This window comes from Serinus canaria, chromosome 1 (genome assembly GCF_022539315.1).
Source record: "Serinus canaria isolate serCan28SL12 chromosome 1, serCan2020, whole genome shotgun sequence".
Lineage (NCBI taxonomy): Eukaryota > Metazoa > Chordata > Aves > Passeriformes > Fringillidae > Serinus > Serinus canaria.
The window spans coordinates 20,269,849-20,285,064 of NC_066313.1; the positions used below are offsets into that span (position 1 = coordinate 20,269,849).

Sequence of the window (15,216 nt, forward strand, 5' to 3'; positions counted from 1 at the left end):
ATTCTTGGAGAAAATTATTTGGAAATAATTCATAATGTGGACAACATGTAACCATCTGAATTATTCACTGAACCCTTCAGAATAACCAATTCATCCTTAACTGTATTTCTTTATTGATAATTTTGAGCAATGCTGGGGTTGAGTTGAGTAGAGAATCTGCCTGGGGAACCTCCAGCAGCAGATAACATACGTGAAAGAAGGAGGAAGTGCAAGGATACCCCCAACCTTCCCCTTCAGTGAAAAAGAATTTGAGTTGGGGCAGTATCACCAGCCATGCCCCTGAAGGAAAGCCCTGAGGTGTGTGATTGGAGATCAGTTATGTGATGGGAGAAACAGACTGGAGAATACTTAAAAAAGAAAAGCTAAACTACAAAAGTGGAACAGGTAGGAACTATCATGTAACTTCTTCTCTGTGAGGTCTGTCACTTGTTCAAGGCTCAGAAGTATCTCTGTGACACTCCTATGTGATGTACTTAAGACCAGCTCTGCAGAACTGCCAAATCATATGATGAAACTACAGAAAACACGAGCTAAGGGACTAAATCTCACATCACTTCAAGCTGCATTTCAGTCTCTTTCCCTCCTCCCTTCATTTTCTAGAATTGTTCTTTTTGAACACTTGTTTCACAATCTAAAGCCCTGGGGTCTTGATATGCCAGGCAGGAACTGATACACTGTGCATCTGTAAGATGCATGCCTTGTAGGCCCTTATTCAAGTGGTGGTGCTTCATTAGCAACAGCTTAAAAATTTGATTCAAACATTATGTTCATTGCACACAAACATTTCTCACAAAGCCTTCTGTTCCCATTGAGACTAAAAATTCCATTGTATGTGTAATCTTTTATGAGTGCATTCTTTGAATACTTTATTTCTTACAACTGTAACAGTTCTGTTTATAAAAAGAAATTATACTGATAGCAATGTTAGGAACTTTCAGAAGGGACCACTTAGATGTTTAAATTTCCATATTAGTCCTGTTTCAAGAAAAATACAAAATGAAACAAAGAACTTCAATTACATAGTTTAAATTCTTTAAGAAACAGCTTCACATGCCAGGCTAAGAAGATAGAAAACTCAGTCTTTACCCTCTTCATCAGATCTTGCAGCCTTCTAAGGACAGCTTCACACACAAGTTTTTAATTTGCCACAGGTTTAATGCCAAATCAGGTTTTCATGTTGGACTGGGATATTTAGAGAAGATAGCAAGCTGAGGGCTGACACGCAGCACAGGGCTGACTTCTTCCTGAATTTCACAGGGAACAGGGAAGAATTCTCCAGGGATTCTATGTATGTCAGCCAGGATCTGTGTGTCCAAGGAAACAGATGGAATGATGTGCCCACTGTCCTCTTCTTAATATCCACATACTTTTTAACATGAGTTACTTCTACTAAAACAACTGCAGTGCAACACTTCAGGACAGGACCTTGGAGACTAATCTGACCACCTGAGTGCTGTTCAGAAAAAAGTTCCACTGAATCCTCTCACTTTGAGCACAACAGCTGTGGAAATCTAGCATGCAAGCAGTTGGTCTGAATTATAACTTCTTTTAATTTAGAAGAAACATTCTTCTTTTTAATGAACATCCTGTCTCTCAGTTTAATGAAGAACAATGATAAATAGCACATTGCTTTAACTGTTACAGTTACCAAATAATCATTCTCAAGGAAATATTGCCTCAGGGAAATATTCAGTCTCTCACAATGACACATGTTGTTGGAAAAAGCAGTCAGCACTGCCATGGGTGACCCAATTTTATGTGCTTCGCTCTAATGCTGGTAAATACTGTAGTCTTGTACAAATCTACTGAGAAATGAGGACACATGGGAGGATGGGAAAAATGCTCTGCTCTATTCCTTCTGCAGAGGTAATTAATCAGTGTCTGAAAGGCATTGTATCACTGGACAGGTAGACAGTTTCAGAATTCAATAACTCAACAATCAGGGAGAAGAAATAGATCTGACACTCTTCTTTACAAAAAAAGTTCTTCAATGCCTCAGTCCAATTTGTCAGAATTAAGTGCAGATTTAAGAGTTCTCTTTCCACAAAGGCACTGCACTAGGTTAGAAATAAGGGCATTAAAAGTTTTCAGTGTTCAAAGCCTCTGTTGTTATGGATCAGCACTTCATGGGCAAATTAAGACATTTCTCTGCTCTACCTGATCTCCTTCTATAGCTTTTATTTTTTAACACTTTCTTCAGGTTTGCTAAAACACTGTTTTGAAGGAAAACAGCAAAATATGCTGCCGCAATAATGCCTTGGAAAGAGTGCGCTGGACAAAAGTAACCACAGTGACTGTGAAATATACCATTTGAAGAGCTTTGCTAAAGCTACTGCATGAACAATACATGGCCCCCTTTTTGCCATGATGTCTAAGTCATGCCAAAGTGAATACATCTTCCATAACAGAGCCCCTTTGACCACTTGGTTCTCTTGATCTGCTTGAGATCCCTCTTTATTCCTCACTCTACCTTCTGTTTTCTTTCCACATCAAGCCAGCCAAAATACATTTATTAATCACTGCACAGTTAAACATTGATATTTAACGAGATTCCTTCCAATTAGCCTGATTTGAATGCAAGCAGTGATTCTGGAGATCCAGGTGAGACTGAATGCCTCTATTATCTCCTAATCCAACTTAGAAACACCAACACTCCATTTGAACTATCAGTTGTTGTATGATGCATAGGAGTCTCACATTAGAGGAGGCAACTGAGTTGTAGCTCTAACATCAAGGCATGATCTTTTTTATTAATCTTGGTGTTTGTGCTGCCTGTAGCTGAGAGAACCTCACTTTTAATTGGCTTCTCTTTCTCTTGCCATTTTCCGGGTTCTTCTCTTATACCGTTGCTGTGGGAAGAAATCACTCCTTACTCACAGCTTCTGTTAAACTTGGTAGCAGCACAAGTCTTGCCCATTTCCTTCCTTTCACTTTGAGTGCTAGTCTGAATATAAACGAGTAAGTTTAGTTTATTTGGAAAATTATTTGCTTCTTTTTCCTCACATTAAAACTAGTGTAAATAAAAAACATAGTGGAATTTATAAAGTACTTAAAATTCATAAAGTAGTCCTTTGGCCTCTAGGTGATGTCCAGGTAAAGCTCCAAGTGTCATGCATGAATGACGCAGGAGCTTGCTGGAAACAGTCTGGAAGAGAGCAACAAGAACAAGTGGAGGTCTACACAGCAAAACTGATGAGGAAAAACTGAGTAAGCTGAAATTGTTTTCTGTGGGAGGTGGGTGGTGTCCCTGGGCAGGTGGGGTCGAGAGCGGTCTCCTGTGGGTCCAGGTGACCAGCTCCCCCAGCCCACCTTGCTCTCAGGCCCAGAAGATATGACGTGTGCATGACCAGATGAAGAAGGAGGGCTCTGAACATGACTGTAGATCCAACAGGGTTTATTGCAGGAAGGTTGAAGGGTCCAGGTAGGGTGAGGGTGAGGAGAGGGGCACAACAGGCAGGAGCACAATCACTGTCAAAGGGAAGTCAGTAGCAAAGCCTAGAACAATGGAGGGGCCAGGGTTTATAACTGGGGGAAGGTAAGCAGGGTCAGGGTACATGTATCCAATTGGAAGGGGAGTCAAGGGAGGAGTTGAGGTGGGGTGACATGGGGTACATCAATGAGGGAGGGGGGAGAGGGTGGTCCTTTGTTGAGATCCAACAGGGAAAGGGAAAGAAGAGAACTTTCTGGAATCAGGGAGTGGACTACAGTTGATTGGCTCTCAGGCAGCAGTGTCCTCCCAGGGCATCTCCACCCCATCTTCCCTGTGGTCCCCTCCACAGTTTTCTTCACTGAAGAGAAACAGCAATATTTCAAAATGTTAAGGGCTGTAGCAGAGTGGAGAGGATTCCACTGATTTTTGTGCTCACTGGAAATAGCATTGGTAGAGGGACAGGCTATTTGCTGAGAGAAGGGAAAGAAACCATCTGGTTTAGTTGTTTTTTCTGTGATTCCATGAGAATTTCTTTCAATTTTGGTGTATTCTGTCCTTTTCACTACAGACACTGTCTCACTAGACAGATCTCACTAGTGCAGATTCTTTTATTCTACAGTACCAATTATCACCATTTTGAACCACCTATATTGCTATACTCAGAGGAGTGAGCCAGCATTTTCCTGGATTTCCTTTGATTTTAACTGTAGTTAATTTTTTCCTTCCTTTTCAGATCTCTTCTCCAATATACTAGCTAGGAGTACTCTTCTGCAAATCAGAAAGCAAATTCCAGTTCATTGATGGTGATTATTTGAAATATGTTGCTGTCCTTACACAGGAACCTTTGTATTTAATGTCTACACTATATTCTGCCTGGCCACCAGCCTGCTGAGCAGCACTCCCAGAGGTAGCCAGGTTACTGTGCACCATGAGTGACTGGCTTAAGACAGTGCTACACCTTGGAAAAGAAGGTATATTAACTCAGATCCATCCCTATGGCAATGAAACCATCTAACTTTGAACTGGCCTGAAGAACTGAAAGAGTAAGCTCATCATGGCCCATAACATATCACAGAGAGCTTATCAGAATTTCAGAACCTTTGCTTTCATTCTTGAGCCACTTCCCTGAATGATTCTTTTAGAACTTGCAACCTAAGCAGTAAAAATTAATGTTCAGCACTTGCAGTGACATGGCAGCTGTTCCCTGATGGTTAGAAGTGACAGACATGCTGGACAGTGTGTCTCTGTGCAAATGATGGCCCATACGAGATTCTGTTAGGGCCACAGACTCATTCTTTAGCAGAACTAGAACTAAAACATACAATTCTCACCTTTACAGAATAGCTTACAAAAGTGCCCAAACCCTCAATTCCTTAAGATTTCTGAAGAGTCAAAAAATATATTTTGTAGTGGCAGGTTTTATGGGAGAAGTTAAAATTTTACTTTTAACTTGCTTCTCTGGCTTTTGTGGGGTTTTTGTCCCAGCCATTTGAAATTCAGGCAGCTATCAGCAATGTCGGAAAGCCATTTTAGCAAAAAGTTCTTTGCTGTTATAGGGGAGAAAAGCAGCCAAGAAAAACAGACATCCTGATGTTCTTTTTGGTGTTAAAGCCTGACTATATGGCGGCAAGGTTGAAAAGGTTATTCTAGAAGGTATTCTTTAGCTCAGAGGTAATGAGAGACACGAAACATCAGTGAACTGCCAAATACCAGCAGGTCAGGAAACACTGTAAGAAAAAATAAAAACTTGTTTTTCACCCAAGTATTTTATGTTCAAATTGTAATTGAATTTAGAAAGTGAAAATAAATGGGGGAGAGGGAGAGAAGAGGCAGAGCTGCATTTTACATTAAATTTATAGAGTTATTTGGAGAGTGCTATCAAACCAAAATTGCTGGAGTTTCCCAGAACATCATGGCAATAAAAAAATCTTTGTACAGAGAAAAAGCTAATACCAGCAACCCAGTAAGTTGACAAGAGCAGAAATGTATCTACTGCATTTTTTACCCTTGCAAATCTCATGCCACCCTTGCACAAGGCATTCCTACCCAGTAAATGTCATCAGAATGCTGTAACTATTCTGTTATGGCTATATCTGCCATAACTACCTCCTGTCGACACTATTCTGGTACAATTAGTAAGAGTAATTATTTCAAAATTAAGTTGGTTCTATTCCAGAGCACATGAGTGAGTAGCACTGAAGTAAAGCCATTTCTGCTGTAGCAATATTGATCAAATTTCTGTGTAAACAAACCCTTTGACTCTGTTATGAAATTACTTTAATACAGCTGTCTCTTGAGATTAAAGTTCTGTAGTCCAAGAGAATCGATATTCCAAACCCAAGAGTATGGCTTCAAAAAACTGACCGCAAAAGAACCCAGAAGCACATTAATTCACTGGTCTGTGCATCATAACTCATCCTATATTGTGTGAAATGTTACAAAAATAACTATAGTATTAAGCAACTCTCTCACACACACATACCCTTTAGAGTGTGTTTGCTATAAAATTACTAGAAAGTTGGATGGGTGATGGGAGGAGAGGTCAACAAAGGATAGGTAAATTCTACACAAAGATGCATTAAAAGTTCAGTTGTTGCTGCCCTGTGCTATAGACTTGCAAAGGCATAAATGTAATGCCACAACATGTTGTAGTTATTCCTGACTGCCATAAAATCCTAAGCATAATCTTGGAAGGAAGTATTGATCCTTTTTCCTGGATTTCTACTCATTCTGTAGGATGAGGATGGGGAGAAAGGAAGAACTGTCTCTTCTAGGGAAAAAACGTTTTTCTCCCATCTCAGGATAGTACAACAGCAGCTTCCTAATTCTTTTGATGGAAGCTTGCCTTACCATAAAAATGACAAAGAGCAGGCTCCAAGACTCTAAATTCCATGAGCAAAAATGTGCAACAATGGCATGAGGGAGAGTTTCTCTGGAGCTCTATTCATGCATTAGGCTCTTCCTGAAGGCTTTGTGAGTCTAGAAAGAGAATAGCCTCTGGTTTTCCCTCAAAGGCAGGTTAGCTTTGTATTGTTCACAAACAATCATGCCAAAGTGACAGCATTGACTTATGAGGAAAAGAATATATTGAGAATATTCTTCTTTAGCTATCATCCCACCCTACCAAAAAAAAAAAAAAAAAAAAAAAAAAAAAAAAAAAAAATTAAGAGCTATGTTTTTCTGAGAACATTCAAATGCACAAAGCCCTTTCTGGAAACTTTCCCACCAGATTTAACATTCTACCCACACCCACCTTAGGAGTACATCTGTTCTAAAAGACTGTAAGCTTTTACTTTATGAATGAAAAAATTAATTTTCTTTCATTCTCAAAAGGGATTTGGTTACTGAAGCTGAACATTATCAAATAGATTCATTTGAGCATTTGAAAAAATGTTTTCCTTTTCTCCATAGCCACAAACTGAGGAAGTCTAGGAAAATCTGAGGCCCTAAGAGAAACTACAGCACAGATGTTTTAGCCAAGGTTCATACAGCTGTCTCCACTTTTATAAAATGAGTTTAAATGACAGTTCCAACAAACTCTCACATGCAGGTAAACAGCATTCATAAAATCACACACGGTAATGCATCCAATGTAACAAATGCAAATTTCTTTCATACAGATCCATTCCATCAAATTCCTGCAGTTTTTCCCTGGTTTGAAGAAAAGATGAAAACTTATCCTTAGTAAGAGAGTGAGGGTAAAAAGGATACTTCATTTACAGAAGCTGCAATAGTGTGCTGGTAAATCTTACTGCTCTTCTCTCACAGTGAAGAGATATGTTACATCTACAGGCACTGAGTGAAGCTCTCACTGCATCCACTTGGCCTCATAAGAGATTAGCATAAACAGGTTGTGAAATCAAGAGATTTATAGGAAAACACTTTAAAAGTGTTCAAGGACTGTATATTAAATCAATCCTGATTTATTCAACAAAGCTGTGAAAGTTATTTATACAAGGGAAGACACATATAAGACTATTTGCCAAGACTTTCATCCTTACATAACACAAAAAACACCACACAGAACTTGTCTACCCCAGTGGGTGCAGATTGACCCTATTCAGAGTACAATCACTCTGATTGTACTCTGAATAGGAGGGACATAATCTAGTCCTGGTCTGAAATCCATGCACCTTTCAAACACTGTTCTCCATCTACTGTAATTTTTTTGCCTTTTTGCCTCTCAAAAACAAACAAGAAAACCAAAAATCTAACAGTCTACCCCACCCCCACCAAAAAAAAAAAAAAAACCAAAACAAAACAAAACCCATCTGTCTCCCCCAATACCTTAAAACAGTATAAAGAAAGTAATCTGACTTCTTCTGGTACTACTGTTCAATAGACCACTTTCTACCTTGTGTCTCAGCAGGAATGGCATAATGGTTGCAAATAAAAATAGGTCACCAGCTTATAGACTAGTCTTATGTGGGAACTTTGGCTTCTTTTTATTTGTAAGTACAGAATTATGGTTTTGGTCAGCATCATTATGCATTTTGACATATCTAACCTGAAGAATATTGATGGCATGTTTGGGATTATACAGAGAAAGCAGATCAGATGACATATTTTCAACATGCCTCAGACACCTGCTCTTGGATAGAAAATAAGAGTCTTTGCTCTCAGAGATTCCATTTGGCTTCATGTAAGGAAAGGAATAACAACAATCACAGTATAAGGAATGACAATTTCCTGATTTGCTCTCTTCTAGTGAAAACTACAGTAAATCCTGTTATAAGTAATTTAATGTCTTTTCCCAAAATATGTCCATTCATTTTGAGGGTCCCACTCTGAGACATCTTACTCCTTGTGTTTGTATCACCAAGAGAAGGAGAACAAATCCTCAAAGGGCAGGTAGTGAAGGCTTTGGAATACAAGGCAATGTAAAATTGCTTGCTTTGAGACTCAAGTATAGGGATTGCCAGAATGTAAAAACTTCTGAAATTTTAAGAATGACAAGCATAAGGTGTTCATCACTGTTAATACTAACTTTAACTGGTAATGGAACTATATAGGATTTCTGAATAGCAGCCAGGAAGGTCTGGAAATGAACATGTTGAGCAGGTAGTGGTAAAGTCTCTTCAGTGTGTTTTCCCAAACCAGTGAAACAGAGGCAACAATCTTATTGAGTTTAAACTGTTTTAAATTGGAATTAAGATTTTGACACATTCTCAAAAGATTATGCTACCTGTACCTATTTCAGAAAAATGTTTTAAATCCCCTACCTTTTATTTTGTACCGCTCATAATGTGGCTCATAAAATGAAAGTTTATGTTAATTGGCAAATAAATCCAGCTCCAACTCAAGAGAAGCAATAGCAAAGGCCTTCAGGAGCTATAAATATGTTTGAAAGCTGCTTGAATAACTTGCAGATTAAATTAATATGCTTTTAATGAAAAAAGGAAAAAATACAGGAAGAGGACACCCAGATTACCTACATCGTGAGACTCCAGATGAGTCTACACAGATATTCAAATACTTTTAACCTCTCTCATGGTGAGTCCCTGTGTAACAGCGGAAGGATGCTAAGGTAAAATTGATTTCTTCCTGACTGGGAACGTTGTAATCAAAGTTATTGGCCTCAGTAAGTGGTGTTTTAAATAGGTTGAATATCCTACAAGCAATGCAATGAAAATCCAGATGTCATAGAGAAAGTAAAAGGATCAGAGCAGGGATTTCATCCCTTTGAGATGTCAACCTAAGACTGCTCTTAGAGGCCAGCTGAAGAGATGGATGTGCAGCTAATGATTTTAACTTCTTATTTCAAATTGTCCAAATCAAAAGATCTCAAAATCACCCAGTTTCACCAAATGATAAATCTTGGTGACCTCTGTCAGAGGCAAACTCTAAGGCAAAAAGAAGTAAACTCAAAGTGCCTTCTAAAACAACAGATTTTATTTCTTTTATAAATGGTTATGCTTTCTATGCTTCCAGAATGGCTTTCCATGTGTTTCCTTATATGGGCAGATTTGCTTTCCTCCAAAACTTCATTGGGATGTGTATATCCTGCAAGTCATAAGAAAGGGGGAAAAAAGCCAGCAGATCATGGAATTTAGGACTCCCACAGACACAAAACAATTGCTATCTTAAATGTGAAGAAACAAAGCAGAATTTTTTTCAGTTAAATTCAAAAAAATTTGCACTGGCAATGGGACCAAGACAGCTAATATATATCTATGAAAAAATCAAATTGGCCAAAACATACACTGAAATATCTTCCAGACTAAATTACAATATTCAATGCATATGCTATATTTTCCATTTCCCAATGCTGTTAAAAAATTAACTAATTAAATTGGCTGATGGTCCCTGAAGATAAACAGCAGTATAGATTACAGTGGTTTTAAATGGGAAATAGGAACATGAACATCATAAAGCAAGGAGGCTCCCCTGACTCCTCTTACAGGTCCAGTCTTGCCTTTGCCCATGTTCTCTGCATAAACAAAGGTGATCTGATATTTATGAGCTCAGTTCATCTATTTACTAGAAAACGAACACAGTTTGCCTTTCTAAAACATGTAACTGTCAAAATTTAAGTAACTTGCATTTGCTGTTGCTTGTAATGTACTGAGAAACATTGTGAGAAACTGCAAATTGTCATGCATACAGAAAATATTGAGAAAAGACCAAGTAGAAAATCAGCTTTTTGGGTGGCACATGAAAGTCACTTCAGCTTCTATTTTACAGCTAAAAGGCAGCACTGGGTCTCAGGCTGACTTGCTTTGGATAAAATATCTTTCTTCTCCATTCACATGCTACAAGGTTTTGAGTAAAAAAAGTGCTAACAGAGTTTGCAAGCCCATGGTCAAAGAAACCTCTTGGCCTATGTCTGATGAGAGCTACAGATTTCTACTTGCAAGTTGTTCTTGGCCTGTGCTTGCCACAGATTAGTGGCTGTGTTTTAGACTTCCAGATAAAAGACATTTCAGCTATCTTCTGCAGTGCAGAGTGAAATAGTGGCATTATGTATTTTTCATTGATTTGTCAGGATTGAATTTAAAAGCTTTAACAGTGGCACAAATCATGTCAAAGGCAGAGGTTTGCCCTAATAAAGTATTTTTTTAAATGCAATAAAATTCTAGGATTATTGATTACAATGTCCAGAATAGGAAGAAATACACTATTCTCAGTACAAAGATAAAACACTGCCAAAGGAAAATGCCAGAATCAACTCCTTTCCACTCAGAATGGAGAGCTAAGAAAATTTCAGTCTTCTTTATTCAGGATTTGAAGGCTGTCTTGTATTCCTTTCAGACCCTGGTACCATACTTGTCTCTTGGCAGTGGATTCCTGGCAGGCAAACCTGGCATGGCTGCTGGCATGAGCAAATGGGTCCTTCTGAGCTTTGGAGGTCATGGCTTTCACACAGCAAGCTCATGAACAGTAAGAACTGCTGGGGTTATTGCCATTGGTGAACTTCACTGTGAAAATAGCACATTAGAGAACCCCTGAACAATTGAAAGCAGTAACTGAAGTCATAGAGTTTACCAGCCAAATTAACAGCAATCTTTCCATTCCTATCTACCATCATGGCAAGTTAGAACTTGCAATGCAATATGTATTTTCTAGGAAAAACCTTTTTCATAATAATTTACAAGTAGGACTTTCTAGCAGAGACTCCGGATATCCCCTGCAAGTATGTGCAGCCCTCAACACACTGCCCTGATTTACGGGTGAAGCAACACCGGCAGAAATAGCCAGATTATATCCTGTGTAAAGGAAATACTTTAGTGAAGACTTTGAAGTGACTGTAAGTGGTAAGATAAGGATTCAGTCTCAAAAACTATTGCACTATGGAGCTCCATAAAGGGCAACTGTGTCACTGTCTATGATACTACCAGATCAAGAACTTCATTTTCAGAGGTTCCCACTACAATTTTTTCCCCACTGACACTGAAAGCTTAGGCTACCTTAACATTTACCCACTGATACTATAAGATTTATGTGCTTCAACTTTTATGGCACAAGACCTGACCTGCAGTAATGAAAATTATAATGTTGGTTCAAGTGTCTGAAAGCCACTGAACCCTCCACTTGCACAGATTTCACAGTGACAAGAACACTCAGGTCTTGGCGACAGGTATTGTGCATGTAAAATTATTCCCAGTCATACAAATTTTAATTATAAATGTATTCTTAATGAGTATTTAATTCATTCCTCAATAAGAAATGTTACCTTCACAAGAAAAATGAAGCAATGAATAGAAAGGAGTTTTGGGGATTGAAACAGAAGCTGCATGCATCATCAAGATGGAAAACAGAAGTCAGATACAGAATTTTCTTCGGGGATCATGAACCCTTCCCTAGAATTTGATCCAAGAATCCATATCACCTACATGTCAGTGGGGATCTGTACATTTGCAGGGCTATTAGAAAGAAGTTACACAAGTAAAAGTATCCTCTTGCAGGAACAGGCTGGAGGCTAGAAGAGTTCCCATGATACTCATACATCTAATTAAGAACAGCAGATTGGAAGGGACTCTTGGGTCATTAAGTTCAGTCCCTTGTTTTTGTAGGCAACCATGCCATATAATCTTTTTTTATGTGATGGCTCTGCTTATAATCAATTAAGATTTTTTTTGAGGGGGTTGGGTTGTTTTGGTGCTTTCACTCTTGTTACTCTTAATGGGAGAGCTTCATAGAGTCTCATTTCTTTTAGAATCAGAAACCTTTTAAAATCCAAAATAACAGTACACAAATATTTTATATCCACTTGTTCTTGTCTCAGCATTTCCCTTAGCTTAAAGAGCACTTTTTCTAGTGTATTTATAGAATTTTTTTCTAGTGTATTTATAGAATACAATCTTACCCATCTTTTTGTTTTGCCTGAACATGCTGGCTAAGCTTTCTTATTCTTCCTCATAGGATCCTTCCAATCCTGGGAACACTTTTTTACACCTGTTTGTTTTTAAATTAAGATTTCTTAAGTAACAGGTAATCTGTCTGTACTGAGTATTCCTGACTGATGAAAACTATCAGCTATAATGTTTCCCAACAATGTTTTTGGAACTGAAACAGCATGAAGCCCATTTCTGTCAGACATACTAAATGGAAATTTCAGAAAAAGTCCCACTGCCTTCAGTGGGTAAGCCTTGTCTGCTTTTTGTTTTTCAATATCCAAACATCATTTTCCAGTAAAAATATAATTTTCACCAACTATTAAAATTTTGGATAATAAAAAAAGCTAGCAATATGTATTTGCACACATTTATGAAATAAGAAGTAGTAGCACTTGTACCAGCATTGGAACAAATATCTTTCTGAGAATGAATGTTAAGTTGGTTGAGTTCAAAAGCAACAACAGTATTTTCAAATTATTTGAGGAATAAATTATTTGAGCAATGTTTGTAACAGTATATACAGAATATTTATCACAAATAAGAATTTTAAAACTCCACTGTAGTTCACATGAAAGAATTCAGTCTTACCTCACTGCTGGACACTATATTTGGCATGAATTTCAAATTTGCTACAAATGAAATATTGTGAAATATTTGATCAAAAGATCCAGAAAATTTACAGGGGTAGCCAGTCAATCTGTTTGGCAAAACATGCAGATGATGTTTCTCTCACATTGCTTTGGTATTTTGGAAAACTTGCAGTATCAAAGAAAAAGTCTGTATTCAATGCACTGGAAGCAGTAAGTGATTAAAAGGTGTTTTCTGAAGGAATAAATAAGCATAGAAGACGTAGGATTTGGGCCTACAAATAGTCTTTTTAGTACACTCCTAGTACAAATCCTGGAAATTCAAAATTGTGCCTCCATCTGCTACACTGCCTACTCTTTCAAAAATGGCAGCTGATAATTTCTACTGACTTGATACACCCTGAAGTGGTACACTTTTCTGATTCTGCTGAAAACTGTGCTCTTTGGAGTAGGTCCTAAACTAAGCCACCCCAAAACAGTAATTTCACATGAACAGGATGGTAAGCATGCCTAGTATCTTCATATATTAAATATACTTGTCGAGAACATAGAAGAATAATCCAGCTACAGGATGTTCTAGTGATGGACTCTCATTTATCTGTAATTTTCTTTTTCAACCATGTTTCAGTTTTGGAACATGGACTTAATTGATTTGCAACCTTTTATGGCCAAATCATGCTTCCAGAGTAATGGCACTAATCATACTGTAAATCAGAACTGGTCCTATATTTACTAGATGTGCTTGCAAAAATCTTTGAACACTTTTAAAAGACAGATTCTTAAGCCTTCCCACATTTTTTCCTTGGTCACTCTATGTAATCAATAGGGGGGATTAAAAACTTCACACTTTCCTCTAAAATGAAGCTGTATTTCGTATTGGTGCAATTGCTAATGCAAACTAACATTTCTATCAGTCAGAAGGAGTCTCCATTTAACAGGAGTGATACTCTCTTGGTCCTGGAAAAGTGCTGAGGTAAATTAGGTGTCAAGATAAAGCAGACATGTGTTCAACAAAAACTAGTTCTAATCTTACAACTATGTTTTCACTGCAATTATCATTATTGCAAGACATGAATTTATCAGTACTTCCAACAAGAAAAAGGAAGGATATCTAGACATATGATTCTTGTCAAATATCAGGCAATTTAAAAAATAGTATTAAGAAACCCATTTTCATGTAATTACTGAAAGTCATGTGGAATTTCCAATATTATCTGCAACTAAGTCTAGTCGTTCTCTAAGATCTTATACTCAAGTGTGGTGGTACTGGAGGATTGGGAAAGTGACAGCTTATTTGCCCTGGCTGTTGGTGTGTCTCAGGACAACTTTGATATAAAGCAAGCCAGCTCTAACCCCAGCTTTCAGGAATTGGGCAGTGAAGGAACAAATAGTTTCAGCTTCAGCTTATCCAGGAACTCAAGAGGAATTAGTTATGCTGTCAGTGAAAACTGCTTAAGCCTAACAAATTTAATTTTTCATCTGTATTTGAATGTAGACATGCACAAACTTGGCACACAAAAGGCACCGGAAGTATATGTTATTTCATGAATTTATTGTCAGCAGTAGCAGTGAGCTATGCTTAAAAGCAATTTGTGGGTGTTTTAAACACACTCCAGCACTTGATCAGAACAGGACTGAAAAGTAGAATGATTATAAAATCAATCAGTGGTACCCTTCTGTCCCTCCTTGAAGTCTGATTTCAGTGGGATCAGAGTGAAGTAAGTCTATGCCTTAGTTGAAATCTGTCGTAAACTTCAGGTCTGTCTGGACTACTGCTGTATTAGTCATGGATCTCTCTGGCCTCTCTTCTATCCTCTTCTTCTGTGCCCAGCCTATCAGAGCTTGTGTTCCTGTTCCAAAGGTGCTCCTGCTTTAAAAAATTATCTCTGAGGTCTGTTTGCTTTTCCACAGGCATGGCTCTTATTGCAATAAAATCCTTCAAATCCAGTAGAACAGAACTGAACCTCTGAGAAGCGAATACTTCTGAATTTCCATCATTCCCTGAAGTAAGCACCAGAGCTCAGCAAAAAAGCATTTCTCACCTCAAAAGAACTGGGCAGGGAAGGGAGACCTACATACCACAAATTGTCAGAAGAGTCGAATCTGTAGTACTTGTACTATGGGAAGGAAGAGGGGAAAGAAGAGCAAACTGCTTCCTAGCATGACAGGATGATTAGATGTGTGCACTAAGGAGAAGGGAGGGCTTGATGGTCAGCTAGGTTAATCAGCTCTGATTAAAACACTTGGATGTACAGTCCAATGAATTCTGAGTGTGTCTGCCCATTTGTATGTCCAGTTCTGCCTGAGTTTAGCACAGCTGTCCAGTGGAAACTGTGCTGCACGGCAGCAATAAACAAACAAA

The 15,216-nt window shown here is 38.2% G+C and overlaps 1 protein-coding gene across 1 annotated transcript in view; it reads right to left on the minus strand.

Moving 5' to 3' along the window:
* Positions 1 to 3,770: 3,770 nt before the first annotated feature.
* ST3GAL6 (ST3 beta-galactoside alpha-2,3-sialyltransferase 6) overlaps positions 3,771 to 15,216 on the minus strand; it is a 167,180-nt gene continuing 155,734 nt past the window's right edge. The window contains exon 14 of the transcript XR_007777905.1: positions 3,771 to 3,788. The gene's annotated coding sequence lies outside the window, so the exon portion shown is untranslated. The remainder of the gene's footprint in view (positions 3,789 to 15,216) is intronic.